At 50.2% G+C, this 21,790-nt stretch overlaps 1 long non-coding RNA gene across 1 annotated transcript; it reads left to right on the top strand.

Moving 5' to 3' along the window:
- Positions 1-2,112: 2,112 nt before the first annotated feature.
- On the top strand, positions 2,113-17,577 carry LOC111766133 (uncharacterized). The gene is made up of 3 exons (XR_002798261.2): positions 2,113-5,547; positions 5,762-5,888; positions 10,317-17,577. It is a non-coding gene; the product is annotated as an uncharacterized lncRNA (long non-coding RNA).
- The last annotated feature ends 4,213 nt before the right edge of the window (positions 17,578-21,790 follow it).

Raw genomic sequence — 21,790 nt, 5'->3', positions numbered from 1 at the left:
ACAAACGCTCCGTCGCTAAGGATTTATTGCGTGCCCGCCGCGGGCCTAGCCCGGGGCTCCTTTCGCACAGGGACAGCAGTTTGGAGTGAGTTCTACGGCTGCTCCTTTCTGCACAAGTAGCTGGGCTCTGCGTCTGCAGCGAAACATACCTGGAGGTGGGGGGGAAGCAGAGCAGGCTCTGTATGCTTCCAGATGTTTCCAAAGGCCCAAAGGCCTTTGCTGTGACCATAAAGATGTCCAGGGTTTCTGTGGATAAAGGAAGATTCTCTGTCCTGCAGGAGACTGCTTAAATATATCAAATTATTATCCATGTGGAGCCAAGCCTGCCTTTCATCTGACTGATAGCAAACATCTATATGCAAATGGTGAGAAATTCAGGTATTTTCAAAGAGGGGAAGAGTTCTTAGGAGGTATGGGAGAGTCATGCAGCTTGCAGACTGAATTTTTCAGGTTTTCCCCAGATGGGCAGGGTTGGAGCCCTCTGATTTAGTCCTTGTCTGCACAGGCATTCTGGAAATCTGACGCGTAGCTACTCCTTAGGCAGCCAAGGGGGTTTGTGAAAGGATGAAAGGGAAGGCTTCCCTCTTGCTTACCTGCAGGGGTTCCACCTCCACGGGCTGCCCGGCGCGGGCCTCGCTGCGTCCTGCGGGGCCGGCTCCGTGCGGGAGAGGGCACCGGCCCTTCCCACCAGTTCTGGCTGTAGTGCCACCTGGTCCTCTCCCACCGTGCTTCAGACCGGCCCGCGGGGCCCACCCAAGAGGGGAGGAGGAGGCTCCCAAGAGGGGGAAAGGCAAGCTCTAAGGGTTTCAAGAGAGAGGGCTAGAGAATTTGAGCGCCCCTTTCCTAACAAAGGTGGGCAGACAAGAGAGGTGAAGCTGGCACGATCTGCTGGCTGGCCAATGTGAAAAACGCTCTCCCTGCTTCAGAGGGCATTTTTTTTTTTCCTCCTAAAGTTGTTCATTTTATCATTATTTTTTTAAAAAAGATATATAGGTCACACAAAATGTTACATTAAAAAATATAGGAGGTCCCCATATGCCCCACCCCACCCCCACTCCTCCCACATCCACAACCTCTTTCATCAGTGTGGCACATTCATTGCATTTGCTGAGTACATTCTGGAGCACTGCTGCACCACATGGATTATAGTTTACACTGTAGGTTACACTCTCTCCCAGTCCATTCACTGGGTTAGGGCAGGATCTATGATGTCCTGCATCTGTCCCTGCAGTATATTCGAGGACAACTCCAAGTCTTTTGAGCCTTCCCTGATCCTCTCTACAGATCCCAGCAAATTGACACGGCTGTGCGTAGCATCACCTCCACTAATGGGGTAAGGAGTGCATTGGTGGCAACACAAAATATGAAAGAAAATGAGTTTGGGGGTAAACGCAGGGACACATATCAAGGTATTTATGCAGGAATGTGTAAGTTCTTATAAAGGCCACATTTAGAATACTTGTCTTGATCCAGAGCCATTTCCTTCTGTGGAAAAGAATTCTTAATCAAGATTCTAGCACCCTTCGTAAATCGTCCAGCTTGAATATTTCTTTTCATATCTTGTCCGAGAAGAAATTGCTCTCACTTAAGACTGGGCTGTGTATTTGTGTCCTCCCTGGCCCCAGGGGAAAATTTGCTGTTCACTTCTTCGGCGTGGGGCTCTTCCCTCTGGTTTGTCTTCTTGAGCTCGTAATTCTAAAATATCTTCTTTCAGGGCCCCTGAGATATTCACTCTCACGGTGCAGACGTCAAGCAAAGGGGACTCTGCCAGCCGGACGTGCCTCCCTCCTGCTGTGAAATCACAGCAATGTGGCCAGGGCTAGCTAGAGAGGAATCCCAGCCTCTAATGCTGTGGGTAATTTCCTATGATAAATAGCTTGGGCGAACGCTAATCAGAATTACTTTCTGGTTCTACCTGATTCAGCAAGACGAATGCATGACACGGCCCCAGAGACTGGGATTTGTTAATTTGCAGATCTCTGCTCACGTCCCCATCTGACCAGGCTGGCAGCCCTCGCCCCCCGCTGGGCGCACATGGGTGGGGGGATGGGTCCCTCTGCCGCTCCCAGACCTCCCCACCTGCAGACCAGCTCCTGCAGCCCTCGCCCCATACGCCGAGTCCATCCAGGGGAGTAAGATTGGGTCTTTCATGTGCTGTGCTTTTGCATTCCAGAAAGCAAAAGGGCTCCCAGTGATTTGAAGGTAGCACTGCTGATAAGGTGCATTTTCCATTCCCTTTTCTAGGAAACACCCTCCTACCCCGGCCCCCTTTCCAGCAGGCTGGTGGACATCTGTAGGCAAATGAGCAGGAAGCACTAGGGAAGATTTTTTTTTTTTTTTTAATTTGATATTTGGACCACAGGAGGTAAATCTCAGGAGACTACAATTTGAAGAACTATCCTCTCCATGAGTTGAAGGATTTTGGGCTGCATCGCCAGTAGGGCAACCAGATCTGCTGAGATGATGTGGCTGCAGTTTTAGGACTTGGCTAATGACATCAGGGCAAAGGGAAGGCTCGTGTGAGGCGGTGAACTTGTGAACCGGGATTGACAAGCTCAGACCACCCCAGGGAGGCTGGGGTGCTGGCTGCCTTCTGGTTTCCCGCCTTGGTGAGAAGGACCAGTTAAAGCCACCTGAAGGCGGATCGTATGGCTATGTGATGGGGCAGGCTTCCTTTGGCGCAAGAGCCCGCACAAATCACTGTGTATGGACAGCATCTGAGCAGGAAGAGTTGCCCCGGTGTGGGCTGGAGAGCCGTTTCCTCTCCCAGGTCTTAACCTTTCCTGGCGAGACAGACAAGCAGGAAAGTAGGAAATCGAAGCAAGCTATGTTTAGCCGACTTTTACATACCATAATCTCTTCACCACGGTCAAGCCAGGCAGGAATGCTTCGGCTGATCGGTTCTGGCACGAATCCATTCCGGAGGAGAGTGATTTATAATTTAGCACCATTTGCAACTCTTCCCTGAGAGTGGGGTGAAATGACCCAAGAATAACACTGCCCTCGCCAGGGCGAGTGAGAACGACCTGCGAGAGGGTGGTCTCAGGCTCCTTCTCCACCCCGAAGGGTCAAGTACCGTTCCTCCTTTAAGAGGCCGGCAGCGCAGTGAGTTATGGGGTCTGAGGGGGACGGGTCTTCTGGGCCAGGGTCTTTGCTTATCCTCCTCACCTACGAGTCCTGAGTCAACCCAACATAAAGACCCTCATCCTTGACGTTCAAACGATATCCACCTCCTAAGAGGCAGGTCCAATCGGTGGGCCCAGGTGGAGAAAGAAACAGACCAAAGGCTTGAAATCTCAGCAGGTAAAAATATCTTGATGTAAATATGGGTCCCTTAAAAGAGTCCAAGAGGGCCCCCCAGAAACATCTGATGGGGCTGATACATAGGCGAGTGAGACGTTGAAATTATTTTAAGACAGATGCCTTTTTAAACTGTATTCAGAACACTTTCCAGGGTTCCTGGCTGCACAGTTCCTCAAGCAGGAGGTATTTTATCTTCACAACATCTGGAAATGTCAAAATGGTATCACCGCAGACCTCAACAGAGGCAGGGGCCTCGGCATAAAAGTGCACCAACAAATCCCGACCGTGATCGCACAACGACGTGAGTGTTTCGCAGGCAGCCTGGAGAGAATGAGGAAAACTCACCCCTAGGCCCCCACCCCTTTCACCGCTGATCCAACTCCTGTAAGCAACTTTTCTGCAGTCCTCCACCAAGCAGCTCGCAACTGCAAGCAGGTTTATTTTCTCAGCTTGTAGGAGGTGATTGACAAGAAAGTCTTTTTTGTTGTTGTTTCCCCCTTCAGGGTAAAAACCTCTTTATCCCATAAATCCCATGGGCTTGACCTAGTAGGGTAAACTTGTGATGTTGCTCAAAGGAATCTCGGTGCTGACTTGCTTAGGATTTCCCCCCAACCTCGTTGGGACGGAAGGTGGGGTCAAGTGGGGGGACAGTGAGAACCAGTGCTGTGTGATGGGAGCCAGTGCAGCCCCTCACTGCCTTCTTGCAATGGGCAAGGCACGTAGTGAGACTGGGCCAAAGTCCCTTACATAACTGGGACTCTGAGAACTTAGCCAGCGAAGGGCCTTCCATTCAAATGTCAGACAAAATGGATCATACTTTTATTTATCTTTTCAGGAGCCCAGGCTCAAATACACGCCTGAAAAAACCTGTGACTCGGTGGACTGCTTGAAATTGTTGATGGGGCTGCTTGCCTGAGAGCTGCTGTGGAAATAAAAACAGGAGGCACCCTGCAAAGGGCAGAGTTAGAGCCTTGGGCAACCTGTTTTCTAAGTTATTGTCCTAAAACCCACACTGCTGCTGCTGCTAACAGCAAATGCTTTGAATCAGTCATTTTTACTAAACGGATTTTGACCCTTGCGGGATAGACAGAAAAATGAAATTGACTGCCGGAACCTCTGGGATCGATCAGAACCTCTCTGAGACCACATAATGAGGACGAAATCTGAAATCTTCCAGGGTGAAGGGAAAGCTGGTGTTATAATAAAATCTCCGTTGTCATCACCGTTTTGGCTCGGCTTTGATGGCGAACCAGCCCCCGCCCTGGTTCCCTAACACACCCTTTACATTAATTTCCTGGCAAGCTGAGGGGCTGGAGCTGGAGCAAACGCAGGCTGCTTGGCCCACTCTGGGGCCAAGGAAACCGTCCAGGCAGGGCTGAGGGCAAGGCGTGGGCCATTATTTCCGGCTGCCGTTGTTTGCCTCCCACCGCTCACTTTCTTTTCCCCTCTGCTCTCAGGGAGGAATGCCCGACCGGCAACATGCAACTGCTCAACTTCTACCACCCTGTGGTAAGTTTATGCCATGACATACACTCCCGCCCTGGGCCTTCTCGGCTGTTCTGAGAAACCTCACTCCCGGCCCGGGGGTCCCATTTTTTTTTTTCAATCCCTCCATCCATGGGGCATCTCTGGGGGCGCTTTAGAGGTGAACTCTGGCACGTGTTTTCAGGTTTTGAAAGGTCGCAGAATCACCTCACTAGGGCCCTCCCACAGCGAGAATATTAAGGCGCAGGCAAAACTAAAAGCACCTTTAGCCACGCCAACCTCGAGCCCCAAGTCCAGGGCTCACGGAGGGCCTGTCCACTGGCTCTGAGATGCATTCGCAGCGTTTGCCATTTCTCTCAGCCCGTGCGGCTCCCAAACGCTCCTTTTCCACAGCACCCTACCCCCACCCCCGATTTTATACATAGCAGATGGCCTTCAAACAAATCAAGGAGCAGAAGCTGCAAAAGGCTTAAAAAAAAAAAAAAAGACAGTGAAACTCATATATTTCTTCAAACGATAAGATGAACTACAGATGTTTGCCGAAGGGTGATGGTGCTGCCTACCACGTAAAACGCGACTTGAAAGAATCGTCCACTTTGTGTTCAGCGTTGGATGAGCCTGGTAGCCGTCACGGTGTGATTTGTGGGGGTTGTTTGTGAGATTTTATGTCGCCAGGGACATGGCAATTAAAACACTCTGCTGTTCTCCCTGCACCCAGGCGCGAGTCGTGACGGAAACCTGGGGAGCGGCCTTCAGCAGGTGAGCGCACACAGAGCTGGTCCGCGCCCCTCCCACAGGCCCACGCATCTTCCCTCTTCTTGCCCAACTCGCCCTCTTGCGCCTGCACCTCCCAGCCCCTCCACCAGCCTCCTGGCGTTTGCTAATATCCTGTTCTTACCTGACACCCGCAATCAGATTAATCTCGAATCAGGCTTGACCAAGTTGCTGAAAGAGAAACGGCTGTCTGTTGCAGAACGAGGCTGTGTATAGATTTCAGCCGCTTGCGAGGCACATTTTTAAAAAAGGAAGCGAAGAATCACTGCTAAGTGTTCAAAAACGAATGTGAAGCCGGGATCCCGAGGCCCGTGATTAGCACAACGGTAAGTAGCTGTGTTCCTATTAAAAAGCTCCTTTCCCAGGACTCGCTGCACCAACGCGGTCATAAATATTTTTTTTCGGAGGAACCCCGGGGAGGCAAGGCCGTCGCCCAGTGCTACTTCCCGCCGTGCCTCTTTGCTTTCCAAGACTGAGGCTTGATGCCGAGGGCACGCGGGGTTTCGAGCCCAAGCCCACTCCCAAACACGAGCAACGTCCACACCTGTGCGAACGCGGACGCCTACGCCCGGCGGCGCGCGCGCACGGGGTCCCATCCAGGCGGCCGGGGGCCGGGCCTGCGGCGCGGGCTGCACCGCCGCGGGCAGCAGGCTCGGGAGAAGACCCCCGCCCTCCCCTGGCCTCTGGGACAGAGACACGGGGGGCCTTTGAAGTTACACAACTCAGGTGGAAGCCCCTTGGAGCGGCCCCGAGAGGAAGCCATTCGTTTTCACACAGAAGGGGAAAGTCCTCGGGACGCTGGTGTCTCCGCTAAAATGGACCTCTGAAAAGGTGTTCTCCGGAGGATCGGGGTCCAGCTGTTCTCCATCTTCACGAGGTTGTGAGGAGAGGAAACGGGCTTCGCCTCCTGCAGCAGGAGAGCCGTAAGCTAGACAGAAGGAAGCGCAGAATCACAGGTAGCAGGAGACAGGCGGGGACCTCGGGAGGGGGATCGGGAGGAGAGCGGGAGGCTTTCAAAACAGGTGCGGTCGTGTTTGGAGGCAGGAAGATGGACGGTCTGGCTTTCCAAGATCCCATCTGTTTTCATGTTGAGAATAGCAAGCTCTTGCCTCCTCCCTGACTCCCTGCCCCAGGGCATGCCGGTGGCCTTGTTACCACTCATGACTCACAGCATTCAAGTGGAGAGGAGCCTTGGCGCCCATCTCGTCTCCCCTCCTGGCTTCGGGCAGAGCCAGGCCAGAAAGCTTCCATGCAGATGAGCATCTTGCTGGTTTTTCGAGACTTGGAATGACCTGAGAGTGGACATATGTCTCCCTTTTTCAAACCAGAACACCCATTAACCCCTTTCCTTTTTGTGGGGAGGCCCCATCGTGTGAAGCAGGACTGCAGCTGCAGGCCCAGGTTGTTGCCTTCCTTCTTCCCGTGGATCCTGGACCACCGAGTGTCCCTGCTGCAGAGGAAGCTTGCCTCGGCTTTATTCTGGTGCCAGGCCCCTGGGAGGAATGCTCCAGGGGAAGAGTGTGCCTCGTGCCCTTTGGTCGATCGAACACGAGTCGAGGGATGTGATAACAGGGCAAATAACCATCCAGAATGTCTTAGTGCATCTGCTAAAGAGCTCAGGCTTGAGGGCAGTTGGATGCTGGGAAATGATCCCGTTAGCCAGCTCTGTGCAGGCAGACAGATGACAAAAGGCAGTCTGAGTAAATCCTGCTGGGGCTTGCTGTGGTTTGCCATGGCCTGGGAAAGGAGATGGGCTGGGGCTCTTTCCTTAAATGCGTGGAGTCTCGTGACACAGAACTGCGGGCTTCACGGCCAGAGCTGGAGTCAGATCCAGGATGAGCAAGGTTGGGCAACACTCCTAGCCTTCTCCGAGGTGAGGTTTCCTCATTTTCAAAATGGGGACCGTGAGACCTTCCTGGATAGTGATGAGGATTGAAGGAGGTGAGACAGCTATTGTACCAGGATAGTGCTTGGCACACAGTAGGTGCTCAGTAAGTGGTAAGCTTCCACCATCTAGAGGGAAATCCAGATGAAGGAGAAGAGATGGATTAAGCCTTACGGGGAGTGGGGAACTCTGGTGGGGTGCGACGGCACAGGAACCACCAAGCAAAGGGGGTCTCAGCGGGTTCCTTCCCAGCTCTACCCAGCGCCTGAGAAAGTTTGCTTGTGACTCTCCATCTGGGCCCCACGCCCACAGGTCCATTTTCTTCCCTGCCCGCCTGCACACCAGCGCATGGGGGCTGGCTTGCCTGGACTGCAGCTCCTGGGCTTCCTTGCCTCTGGCTTCTGCCTGGGTCTAGCCAGTCCCAGCCTGGCCCCAGCTCTCTGCAGATCCTGAGACACCATTCCCTTCAGGCCAGCGCGTGGACAGAGCCTCCTGCCACTGGCATTCCTTGCAGCCTGGATTTCCCAAGGTGGTTCTTTTAGCCCCACCCACACTTCTGCAGATTGTCCCATTAGGAACTTGAGAGTCCATCGTGCCTCCTCTTGCCTATCCGGAGACTGAAACAGAGCGTGACTGCCAGTGGATGGGGCCATCTAGGAAGACTTCCCCAGGGAGAGTGTTTTTGGGGGGAACTCCAGAAGTCTGATGGAGTCGTACACTAGAAGGCCAACTCTCCTAGCAGGGAGATCGGAGTCAGCAGATGCTCAGGTGTTAGAGCCAGCGTGGGCTCTGCCTGGGGGAGGTGAAGGTGCTTCTCAAGAAGATTCTGAGAGGGAGAGCAGACTGACACTGAAACTGGAAAACAGCTGTCATTAGTTGGTGCCTCCTATGAGACAAGCTTTCACAACAGTGTGCGAGGTATCGTTATCACGATTTTACAGAGGAGAAATGGGGGCTGAGGGAGGCAAGGAACCTGCCCATTACACGGTGGCGATAGGACGCTCAGTTCTGCTCCCGGCACCCAGTCCTGAGGGTTTTCCCAGGACGGGGGCCCTGCAGTGAGGATCTTGAGTTCCCGGCAGGTCTCTTGGGCCGCTGTGGAGAGTTGGTGAAATGGGGAGTTAATCGATAAAGGAGGTTAATTTCCTTGTCTCAAAAGGCCTCCTGAAATAGAAGTACATGAGGGAGAGAGAACAAGAACAAGAATAACTACTTCTTGTTGTTCAGCAGCAGGCGGTGGAACAGTCATCACCGACGGCTAAGACTCCCAACATTTCTAGTTGTCTTGGACCGACATCCTTTTTCCCTTGACGAAATTATCTTTGTGATTTTTTGTGTGTGTGCTCCAACTAATAATACATGGAGGGCACATTCTTTAAGCCTCGGTGAGCCATGGGCAGAGGGGGCCGTGGGGGGCAGAAAAGGTGCTCTCTGGACTGTGGGCAGCCACGGAAAGGCAAGCCTGGTGATGAGGCGGAGTGTGGGCTTAGGGGTCCTTGGAGGTAAGGAAATAACCTTCTTTAGCCATGACGGTGTTTATTAGCTTCCAATTTCGTTAGCTTTCTCCTATCATCCAGTAGAACCACCATTAACTCAAAATCCACAGGCAAGGGTGCAGTGGCTCCAGAACCCTCCCAGGTCCCGCCAGGACCCTCAAGAATAAAAATGGCAATGAAGCTTGCTACTTCTGCTCTCTTTTCTCACGGTGCATCCTAGACATTATTTTGAATGCTGAGAATAGCCCTTAGGAGTAGGTGTTAATAATCCCATTTTCAAGATGAGGAAACAGAGGCAGACAGAAGCTAAAGAAGGCTTCCTGGGACCCCCAGCTTGAAAGTGGCAGGCTTCTCTGATGTCCAAGCATGGGCCAGGCTATCCAGTGCCCACAGGCGCCGAGGGCTGGTGAGCTGCCTTCAGTCAGCATTCACGGGCTTCTTGCAAATTCCATCACTCAGGAACAGGTTCCTGGAGTTGGCCTCAAAGAATTTGGGTGGGTTGTTCACATTGCCTAGTAATTTTTAATTGCCCACGAAAATTGTCTGGCATCCTTCCGACTTCTATGTATTTGCATACGCTCTGCCCCTGCTGGCACGCCCCTCCTTCCTTTGACCCTCTGGACAAATTTACCCACCATTCAAGACTCAGCTCAAGCACCACCTCCATGGAAAAGTCTTTCCCATACTCGCTCCCTGCTGGGTGAGGTCCCCTCTCCTGGGATCTCTTCTTACCCCATAGGGAATGTGACCTCCCCATTGAAGCTTCCGTAATCTTCAGGGACCTTGTCGCCCTCCCCTTCCTGCTTCCAACTCCAAACTGAGCTCCTCTGGGAAAGTCCCTGTGCTTTCCTTTATGCTCTCCCCGCCCCTCCCCTCACTTGCCCCCACACCTCTCCCAGTGATCAGCGCGTGGGGGATGCCCCACACTGTTTGTTGAATGAATAAGTGACAGAGGCCAGAGTGTCCCAGGGACTCTGGTGGGGGTGTGCTAATCTCCACCGTCTCTGAGCATATCTGGTGGGCCCTTCTTGGCATCCTTGGGTTTGCCGCTTTGGGCCTGGTTTTCGTGCACACGCTCTTGTGAACCATGCCTTAGGGATCCTCAGTAGGGTGCTCTCTCTTTTTTGGTGCAGTTTTCCCACCAGTGTGCCCTGAGCAGGTGTTAACCTTGGTGTGCTTTCAATTGATGGTGCTGCTCGTTGGAGAAGGGGCAGACAAAGCTTATCCAGGAGGGTGGCCTTCTAGTTTGATCAATCTCCTGAAGTTTCACTCAAGGGGCCTCTAAGGGCAAGGGAAGCCTGGATTCGAGCTTAGCTAGAGAAAGGATTTTCCACCAGACTCTTTACAAAGAAGGCTCCAATCTCCTTAAGCAGGTGTTGCGGCTCAGGATGAACCAGCTCTGAAGGATCGGACAGTCAATTCACCAGCTGCTGCTGGTTAGCCAGCCAAAGTGAGTCGTTGGCATGCTGAGGGAGAATTTTCTGCCTGGGGTTGAGCAGTAGGAGCCTCTGATGCAGGTAGGAGAAGGTGGAAGTCTGGGCTCTTGACGCCTTGTCCCACTTACCAAGGAGAGGTGCTGGGGAAGAGCACGACCCTTCTGGTTTCGGCATCTCTAAGACGGCGATGATGATCACGGGTCCCTCCTTCCCTGCCTGCCTTGGGGAGCTGCGACAAGGCTCATACATACTTTTCAAATGTCCGTGAGCACATTCCCATTTTAGTGGGAATTGAAGCTGAAGAACCATTAAACAAACACTTCTGTTTCAACACTTCTGTTTTGCAATATAAGGCCCAGCACAGACACAATTCACCAAGCTGCTCATTGTTCTTTCTGGATCACAGATACCCCTGGTGCTGGGTCCATACCTTTGAGGTGTGTCCCCGGGAAGGGCCAGGGCCCAGCCAGGGCTGGGGTGAACAACTGGCAAACTGCAGAGTCAATCCTATGGCTTCGTCTTCAATGACAAGAGTGAAATGTTGAGTAACTTTGGGCTTTGTATCTTTACCAGGAATATTCCCTTGTGAAGGTGCTGCTAGAGTTTGGCTTGCTGATGTAGGCAATGCAAATATGATTTAATGGATCAACAGGATTAATGCCTTGTAATTAAGGTATAACTGGAAAGATCTCACAAACAAGCAGGTTGTTATTTAGCCTATAAGTGGAAGGACAGTAGTCCCAGTAGAGGGGCGGCTGCCTTAAATTTTCCCCTGCAATTTGGGTTATAAATAAAATAAAATACCACATATTGATATATTACTTAGAATCCATTTTTATTGCCCTTTCATCCACTGAAAAGGCTGAGCTTTGTCAATATGGAGATCAGTCTTTAATCTCTTGAGCTGAAGGTCATCAGTGGATGAGAAAGCCCCCTTCTCAGATGGGATACGAGGTCTTCTTCAGCAGGTTTCAATGTCTGTGAAAATCCTGGGCTATCATTTCATTAATCCTTCTTTGATTATCGAAAACCTTACCCTGCTGCTAACACTCAGGAACAATTTAATAAGTAACTTCCAATTAAAGTTTTCCATATGTGGCAAAAATTGTAATGAATGAATAAGTAAAGACTGCATAATGGAAGCCTATTAGCCACATGAATATACTCTTTTAAGACAAATTTCTATACCACTTTTGTGTTATCTCCCATCAGAAGGGAACGTGCAATTACCAATTTTATCTTATCTCAGGCTTATTATTAAAGAGTAGTAAAGGAAACTTCATTCCAGAAGCCATAATGTGATTTTTGATTAATAGGGGGATTCTTATGTGACAAGAATATTTCTCCTAGGCAAAATATGCCTGTCGGTTTCCAAGACCTGAGCTGGCTTTTCACAGGAAGCTACATCTCAGGTGGAAGGATTCTTCAACAATAGAAGATAAGTTTCTACCCGGAGGGCAGATTTTGGGGATACTGAGAAGAGCAGGGCAAAGGTTGACTTTGCGGGCACCCAATTTTATGTAGCTGGTCCCAACGACCATTTCAAACACATGTGCAAGAGGTGAGATGAGACGCTCCGAAGCTCCAGGTCTTTAGTCATTCCTTCGTGCCTTTGTTGGAAGCTTTAGCATTCAAGGTCCTCTGTTTAATCACCTCCATTCTCCAGCGGAAGTTGAGGAGCAAAACGGACCTACAACAGACACCCATGAATCGAATGACCTGAATGTCAACACTCTCCCCTACCACCAAATGTACTTTTAAATACCCATCCTTAAGCCAACTTTTCCAAAAGCTGTGCTAGGGAAGATTACCTGGGGCACTTGTCCCTGGGCTGTGAGTGACCTCTGGAAGCACTGGGTGGGGACAGGGAGAGGACTGCCCCAGTTACCCTGCAATAAACGTGAGGTTTGAGTTGCAGACGGCCCGTGCCTCTCCTTGGGCACGAGGGGCCCCTGACCTTCAGAGGCCAGGTGGTTCTGTTTGGACCTGGTTCGGCTCTGCCTGCCGCATAGACACCAAGCAAGCATCCTGACCCACCTGAGCCTCGGTTTCCCTGGCTGAAAATAGGGAGACCACTTCTGGAGGGACCTCCCACGAGCAGCCAGGAGGGACCACGTTTTTAACACATCGTCATAATCCTAACGAAGGCAGCCCCCACTCGCTGACACCGCCCGGGCGGGCGCCTGGCGTGGCTGCGTTGGGAGCTGCTTCCCTCCCCACGGCCCTCAGGCTCCCTGGCGTTCTGTCCCTCACTGGGGCTGCTTTGCTGGCCCCGTTCATGTTTACCCATCCCCAGGGGCCATGTGGTCGGCAGCCACGATGACCCATCCCCAGAGTAGGTGGGTTGGACAAGCTGGGGGGCTGGGATTTAATTCTGTGGAGGCCATCCCTCCAAAAGCATTTTCTTGCAGTTTGGCAGAATGACTCAACTGCCTAAAACAGCACATACTCTGACCAGTTTTCCTTCTAGAAATTTATGGTACAGGAAGTGATTGGGGAAATGTGAAAGGTATAAGAATGTTCACTGAAGCCTCACATACAGGAGCAAAACATGGGAACGAGACTTCTCGTCTAGTAAGAGCAGGGTAGGTCAAATACACTGGGGGTATCTAAACTGTGGGCACTGTGCCGCCAATTTAACACGGTGTTGGAGAACAACATCTAATGTTGAAGAAAGATGGTTGTGATGAGGTAAGCGGAAGAGCAGGTTACAAAACAATACATACCATATGGGTCAATACTTGGAAAAAAGGACTTAGGGGTATATAGCACCTTAATAAACATCAGTTGTTTTAGAGGAGGACGATTATGGGTTATTTTTCTTTCTCTCTTTTACTTTTTGCTCATGTTGATATTTTGATTTTTAAAACAATCAACCTATCCCACAAGTGCAGTTCTTAAGAAGTGATAAAACGTTATTTGTTAGGAGCATAAATATTTATGATTGTTTGTTCTTCTTGGAAGTTATCCCTTTCACTAATATGTAGTATCCATCTTTTAAAACATTATTTGTAACGTCCTCCTTGATTTTAATTTAGGAGGTGTCCCTATGGAACCCCAAAGCCGCCAGTGGCAGGGGCCTGCCAGCCTTGCTGGCCGCAGCCAGTGGCTGGGTCTCCAGGCTCTTCGTGAATCACCTGCTCCCTCCGCCCCGAGGCCGCGGCTCACTTGTTCCCAGGTGATGCGTGGGACCTCTGCGTGGGAGAGAAGCACCCCTCATTGCTCTTTCCAGTCCTTGACACCTGGGAAGGGACCTGGGGGGATTTGGCCTTGAGTCATCCTCGAGATCTGGGGTAATTTGTGTCTGGCACAAGTTGTGATGGGAAGAGCAGATAGAAAATGCGAGAAGGGTGTTGTCTGGGAGGAGGTGAAGGACGACAAAGAGAGCCTCAGAGGCTGACGGTGGGGTGCCTTTGCTTTGCCGTTGCTTTGCCGTGCAGTTTAGCGCCTCCTGGAAACAGAAGATGCCAGGGGCTGCGGAGGGGAAGGGGCGGGCCAGCGCCCGGGTGGCACCTGCGCACTCCCTTTGCAGAGGAGGGCTCAGAAGAAGGAGAGAAGTGCAGCTGCGGTCTCCGGGGGGCCAGGGCTAATTGGCTTCTTCCTCAGGAATATGTCCTTTTTTAAGACAGAACGCTATAACTGGAAGTCTGCAAATGCCAGCCTGTGAGGATACAGACCCCAAAGAGAGGGCAATTTTGGTCTCCTGGTATTGAACCTTGTCATTAGCCCACTGGGCTGTGGTTTGGCCAGGCCCAGCTTCCTTAAACCCTGCTGAATACAGCACAGGACACTCCCCTGCTCATAAACCATCTATAGCTCCTTGTTGCCTCTGGATAGAGCATGAGCTCCGCCATCTGGAACAATTATATAATCTAAAGCTTCTTGAAAAATAAAGGAAAAAATATAATGTAAATATAATCAAAGGTGTGTTCAATGGAAAATCAATCTCCCTCTCTAGCCCCCAGACTCCCCCCTTCCAGCATTCTTACCCACAGAAGATCAGCTTTACCAGATTCTTGTCAACCCTTCTATGCACATAAAAGCAAGCACACATCCCATACAGATTTCCTCAGTTAGTCAACAAATGGGGCCATGCGGTGTGCCCTACACTGCACTTGCCTTTTAGCACTCAACAAAATATTTTGCAGATGGGTCAATATCAGTTTATAGAGAGGTGTTTTTATAAAAAATATTTTCTTTCTGTTTCTAGGATTCCTTTGAATTGGTGCATCATAATTTCTTTACCTTGTCCTCTATTGGTGGGGATTTAGGTGGTTTCCACTCTCTTGCTCTTACAAACCATGCTGCAATAAATAACCTCTGTGTAGTCATTTCCCAGAACTACATGCGTGTAAGTATATTTGTAGGATAAATTCCTAGAAGTGGAATTGCCGGGTCAAAAGAATGTACATTTTCAATTTAGATAGGTTTCGCCACATGGCTCTTCATGAGTGTTGTAACAATTTCTACTCACGGTCAGTTAATATCCTTTTTTGACCGCACTGTCTGAGCCACAAAAAATGTCCGCCCACTGGATTTGGCCCCGAGGGCGTGCCAGTTTGTAAACTCTGCGCCACTTGTAGTGGAACATGGTTTTGGCCTGTTGAGCACCCCTGCTTTTAGGAAACCGCCCCAGGCCCCAGTTCATTCCATGGTGCTACACCCTCCTTTCCCAGAGGGGGCTTGTAGCTGGCCTTGACCTCAGAGATGATTTGTGGCTGCACATGTGAGTCATGCTGGACCCATCCAGATTTTCGACTGGAACTATTACTACATCAATCACTCTTGCTCTCCAGAGGTCACAAGCTGTAGGGACAATGTGGGATGGGGCTATCCAGGGTCCATGAGTCACAATGTGTAGAAAGTCTGTCTGAAATGGACTGCAAATGGAAGGCAGTGGAGCTGAGTGGAGAACTCGAGCACTTGCTGAAGTCCATCTTCTCTGGACTTCCAAGTTATGTGACCTAATCCTGGTGATATCCTTAGAACCCTTGGATCCAGCAGTTCCTGAAGTCTGTCTTCTCTGGAGTTCTGGGTTTATGTGATCTAATCAATTTCTTTGGGGGTTTAATTTCTTTATTTTGTGACTGAAAGAATCCTGAAATTAAAATAGGGCCTTTTTAAAAAAAAGATTTGTTTATTTTATTTCTCTCCCGTTTCTCCCCTTCCCCCCTAGTTGTCTGTTCTCTGTGTCTATTTGCTGCGTCTTCTTCTTTGTCCGCTTCTGTTGTTGTCAGCGGCACGGGAATCTGTGGTTCTTCTTGTTGCATCATCTTGTTGTGTCAGTTCTCCATGTGTGCGGCACCATTCCTGGGCAGGCTGCACTTTCTTTTGCACTGGGTGGCTCTCCTTACAGGGCACACTCCTTGTGCGTGGGGCTCCCCTATGCAGGGGACACCCCTGCGTGGCATGGCACTCTTGCGCATATCAGCACTGCGCATGGGCCAGCTCCACATGGGTCAAGGAGGCCCGGGGTCTGAACTGCGGACCTCCCATGTGGTAGACAGACGCCCTATCCACTGGTCCAAGTCCGCTTCCCTAAAATAGTGCTTTACATTGCTTGATTTCATTAAATTTTGGTAGCAACCTTACAAGATGGATTTTTTGTTGTTACCATTTTAAAGATGAGAAAACCGATGCTCAACAGGTCTAAGAAAGTTTCTGCAGTGCACAAACCAAATAAGTAATAGAATTGGCTTCGAATGCATGTTGCCCAGCTCCAACCCCTGGGCACTGCTTCTAACGCACCAGCTAGTTTAGATTGCAGCACTCTTTTTGCTCCCTTCACATTCTCCCTTCCATGGCTGCCCATAGATCCCAGCCATGTATTTGAAACTGTGTCAAAGTGCAGGTCAGGAAGCCCGGCGACGTGGAAGGGCTGTAGGAAGGGAATTTATAGCACTGTTATAGGAGAGCAGCTGTGAAGATGTGGCAGGAGAGGAGGTCACACAGCTCACCCTTGCAGGAGGGGTAGACGCGGAGGCCCCCGAGGAGGTGGTGAGCAGGGGCTCTTGACGAGTTGTTCTGTGAGCTGCTAGTTCAGGGACTAACCCTTCCCCCACCCCCAGGAGGCTCACCCTGAAACTCCCAGCGTGCCCACGGGCTTTCTGTCTGCAGATTCTGTACCCATCACCAAAAATATAAAGGTGGACGGACCAGCAGGCCCCCCGCTACCCAACATGACCGGGAGGTAGGGGGCTGTGGATGCAGTTGGGTTAGTCAATCAATAATGCTCACCACGGTTTATACGGGTGACCCAGTGATTCTACGTGTGTAAAAAAACAATTGGGTAAATGGGCAGAGATGTACATACAAGGGTCTTTGTCCACATGATATTTGTAAAAAAAGGAAAAAAGCCCTAAATGCTCAAGATTGAGCAAATGGATGAATAAGTCATTAGTTCCACACAATGAACTGCCATGTGGTAACAGAGTACTGATGTAGAAGCATATTACTCATATTAAAACATGGTCAAATAGGATATTGAGGGAATAAAAAAGGTGATAATCAATGAATATCATGTAACGCTATTTTTGTCAAAAAAGGCATGTGTGTATGTTTCTAAGAGTTTACTTATGTTTACAGTGTCTGTGTAGATCTTGGAAGAAAGATTGGAAGGGAATGTATCAAAATGCTAACAATGTCTACACTGAGGGATAAGATTATTGATGATCATCTCTTTTCTTCTTGTCCTCATTTTGTATTCTATTACACAGTGAGTTTTTATTACTTATAAAATGAGTAATGTAAGTTTAATAATAAAGAAAAATAATACAGTCACTCTCTGCCTGAGATGCTGTGGGGGACTCCCACAGATGGGCTGGGGTTTGGACCAAAATCAGGGTTTGCCGTTGACTTTCGATTGAAGCCCAGGTGTCGTCGCACCTGAGCCACCCTTCCCACCTCAGGCCCACTCCCATCTTCAGAGGGAGAGAGACCCTCTCTGGGTTATGCCACATTCACTTGGGAAAATTCCATCTTATGAAAGTAGCTCCCTCTGGGGAGAAACCTCATGCAGTATGAACACACTCTTTCCCCCGTTTGTTTTTCTTTGATGTTCACAGGGGAAGGGCAGCAAGTGCTGGTCCAACGTTGATTCCATAGATAAAAGTAAATGGCGATTTGAAAAGAAAATGTTCTAAAATTGTGGTGATGAATGCACAACTCTGTGATCACAGTAAAAGCCACTGATTTTACACTTTGGATGGAATGTATGGTCTGTGAATATAGTGCAATAAAACTGCTTTGTAAAAAAAAAGTGAATGGTGAGGCTACTGGTACTGATGTAAAATTGATGAAAATGTATCCCAAAGCATTTCTATTGGGCCGAAATGTATGTAATTGCCAAAAGGTCACCGTTTTTGACCCGCAAAATGGTGACGCATCTGCATCAGGTAAGGCTTTTCTGAACCAGGTGACAGCATGTGTCAGAAAACATCCATATAAGGCTTTTGCACAATATTTTATTTGAAGAAGGTTCTGTGGCTCCAAACTGTTTGCAAACCACTGGAATAGAAGACTCGAAGGCCCTTGGCGAGTTTACAACCTTGTCCTCTCCTTCCCTGCCTTGCCTGACTAACACCGGGGGGGGGGGGGGGCAGCTCTCTCAGCCTGTGTTCTGCCCCGTAGAGGAGCCATCAGCTCCCACCGCCCTCCGCACCTGCCCAGGGTCCCGTGTCAATTCCCTGCCCTCAGCCTCCTCGCCTCAGGCTCCTCTAAAAAGTGTTCGTCTCCATTCTCTTAGACATCTGGGCATCCCTCCCTTTTTGCAAACTGTGGTTCGGGCCCAAACTGGGTCAACGACGCTGTAGGGCAGACTCCGTTCAACGATGGTCCCACGGAGCTCTGTCCTCATCCTGGTCACACGCTTGCTCCCAGCGACGAGGGGGCAGGTTCGCAGAGATTTGTGGGGCGCCGGGTCCTCTGAGCACCGCCACCCAGGTATGGTCTAGCTAGGGCTGAATGTCACTGGGCAAACGAGGTTCTTAGAGGCAGGAGGTTGGGGATGTTCTCGACGGGGTGGCTGGATGATCTCATCATCATCATCATCACATAAAGCTTGTTGGAAGAGGGAAATTGGAGGGGCGTATGTCTGTGTCCTGAAGGGGGCAACAGACGTGGCTTGGATGTGAGCGAGCTCGAAGAAGGGTCTGATGGAGAGGGTCTGGTGGAAGTGTGCAGCTCCTTCCAGCTGGCAGCTGGCCTCAGCCAAGCAGCCTGTGGTCCAAGGCAGGGGTTCTTAACCAGGGTCCCTGAGCTGAACTGAAATTCAAAAAAACATACTTGCGGGGATGTGTTGGTGCAGGTGCGATATAGTTATTAAATAATAACACAGTGTAGTGTGGACTCAGTAAGGGGTCCGTGGTTTTCACCTGACTGGCAAAGGGGTCCATGGTACAAAAACGGTTAAGAGCGCCTGTTCCAAGGTAACCGAGTCCAAAGGCTGTGCAAGCAGAGCCTGCCTCCAGCCTCCGCGTAGAACCTACTAGAAAAGAAAGAGGCTGCGGGAAATGCCGAGGGAGCGGTGTCGAGAGGCTGATGAAGAGCAAGAGTCGCAGAGAATGAAGATTGTTGCAAAGAGAGGGGGCAGAGCAAGCGACGCTGGGAAGGCAGGACATGGGGAGGGGGAAGAGGGGGGCGTGAGCAGGGGCTGCCACGGTGCCCGCGCAGGTGGGTGGGTCCCCACCTCGCATCCCGGGCCGGCCCCGCTCTGGCAGCTCCTGCCTCCTCTCAGAAGGCATATCGGAAAAGCTGTATGCGATTAGGATCTTTTAATTAAGGAAGCCGTTTGCACAGGATGCAACAAGAGGCTGAGAGAGACTTTGCCCAGATTGGATTTTTACATGAAAAACATTTTTTTTTTGGCTCACTAGAAAAATAAGAAGAACTCCTCTTTGGATAAGGAAGAGGGGGATCTGTCATCTTGCAGGGTGTTGTGCAAGCTACCTGTGAATTAATTCATCTGGCCATTTATTCATTCACCTGCAGTACGTATTTAGAATCACGACTGCTTTACTGAAAAATAAACTGTTATTGAAGGCTTACGATGTACCGGGCATTGTTACCGTGTTCATTGCTTTACATGAATTACCTCCCTTACTCTGTACAACAAACCTGTGGGGGACTTAGTTAGTCTCCAATTTTACAGATGAAGAAATGCAGGGTCTTTGGGACGGAAGCCATCTCCACCTCCCTCGAAAGGGAAAGCTAACCGGGAGAGGGGAGGCAGGAAAAGGGATTGATTTGGAACTTGTCCTTTTCTCCCTCTCTGCCTAAGGCCTCCCACTGGGCCACCTACACACACGTGTGTGAAGCACCCTTGCTCACCTGCGCCCAGGGACACGTTGCAGCCCCCACGACAGCCTCGGGCAAGTCCTTCCAGCTTCCAGGTTCTGGGCCAAGGCAGGCGAGAGGCTCACGTGCCTGTGGACACGAAAGACCATGCCTGGCACTGGGCTTCACCCGGCGTCCAGCTCTCCCCCCTCCCCACAGCGCCCCATGTGCTGGCTTCGCCCCCAGGACTGAATTTTTTTTTTTTTAACAGGGTATAACTCCTTTATTTCCGCAGTGTTCCTATCGCTTTCTTTTATTATTTTTATTTTTTATTTCAAATGCCATCTTTTTGCCATTTCCTTTATTTATTTATTTTTAATGCTACTTTAAGAAAATATGAGGTCCCTATATACCCCCCACCCCCCTCACCCCACTCCTTCCATAACCACAACCTCCTCCATCATCATGGGACATGCATTGCACTTGGTGAATACATCTCTGAGCACCACTGCCCCTCATGGTCAACGGTCCACATTATAGTTTACCCTCTCCCCCAGTCCACCCAGTGGGCCATGGCAGGACATACAATGTCCAGTAACTGTCCCTGCAGTATCACCCAGGACAACTCGAAGTCCTCAAAATGCGCCCACATCATATCTCTTCTTCCCTCTCCCTACCCTCAGCAGCTACCGTGGCCACTTTCTCCACATCTATTCTACAATTACTTCAATTACTAATCACAATAGTTCCAGAATAGAATATCAGTAAGTCCACTCTAATCCATACTCTATTCCTCCATTCTGTGGACCCTGGGATGGTGAGGTCCACTCCACCTCTATATCGAGAGGGGGTGTAGATTCCACTTGGATCTAAGTGGATGCAGTTCTCCTGCTTGGAGGTGTAGGCACTCTTGGCTCCCTGGTGTGGTGGTTGACCTTCTTCACCTCCCTGTTAGCTGACTGGGGTAAGTCCAATAAACCAGAGGGTAGGAGATGCAAGTCTGTTGAGGTGCAGGACCTGGCTATCACATGGTCAGTCCAGAGATTCAGGCAGGACTGAATTTTTGCTGGGTTCTCTCCACCTTGGTTCTGCCTGGTAGATGGACTTGCTCCTTGTTTGGAGTCAACCCATGTCCAGGACAGACCCAAGGAAGGCTCCCGAGCTGGATTCACTTTGGCTGGGTGGCTGGGACCCCACTTGCCTGGCTCTTCCCCTAGAGCTGGTTTCCTGATGTCTGTCCCTCTCTTGTCTAGGTCAGGAGCCAGATCCCGGGGAAGGTCCAGCATCCCTCTCTTTGGGGGAACCCTCCTTGCAGTGTTCCATAGTACCCTGCCCAGATCATGGGTGGTGGGTGGGGTAGATTGGCCCAGTCTGGCCAAAGCACTCTGCCTTCTTGGCCTGTTATTGGTTTGGGGAGGAGTGTGTCTTTGCACTAGGCCAATGGAAGTTCCCCAGGGATTTGTGACAGTCCTAGCAGGAATAAGTAGGTTCTTCTCTCCAGGTCTCTGGGAGCCTGGAGCAGCTCAGAAAGTCTTCTGGAGAGTGAAGCGAGGCATAGCCAAGCAGTGTTGAGTAAGGCCGGGTATGGTGACAGCACCTTGGCCCCTAGATCCACCCGTACCTGAAGCAGTACTTCTTGGGCTTTTCAGATTTACAAAACAATACATTTTGTTTTCTTTTGCTTAAATGAGTCTGGGTTGAGTTTTCGACACTTTCAATGGAAAGAATTCTGCCTATGACACTGTGTTTCTTTCTTCTGCGAGGCGCTTTTAATTCCTAATACCCAGTCCTAAATTTTGTCAGAAGGACAGGGGAGCAGGCAGATAAAGTCTGGGTCCGTAATTTGTTCTTGCCTTTGTTTGTTTACTTTTTGTCTGAAATGTTTTCATTTCATTTTACATCTGAATGGCAGTTTGGCTGTGCGCAAAGTGTGTTTTTAATGATGTCTTAAGAAAAAATTCAAGCATATGTACAAATAAAGAGACTCATATAGAAAGTGCTCCTGTCCATGAGTGTTTTAAAGATTTCTATTAACCGAGAGTTTAAAAAGTATTTTTTAATAGCATAGAATTTTAAAATTCACTTGAGCACTCTTGCCCGAGCTCTTGCCAGGTGGCAGGAAATGTTCCATGTGATGG

The sequence above is a fragment of the Dasypus novemcinctus genome, chromosome 7 (assembly GCF_030445035.2).
Source record: "Dasypus novemcinctus isolate mDasNov1 chromosome 7, mDasNov1.1.hap2, whole genome shotgun sequence".
NCBI classification, from domain to species: Eukaryota; Metazoa; Chordata; class Mammalia; order Cingulata; family Dasypodidae; genus Dasypus; species Dasypus novemcinctus.
This window is presented reverse-complemented; position numbering and strand designations above follow the sequence as displayed.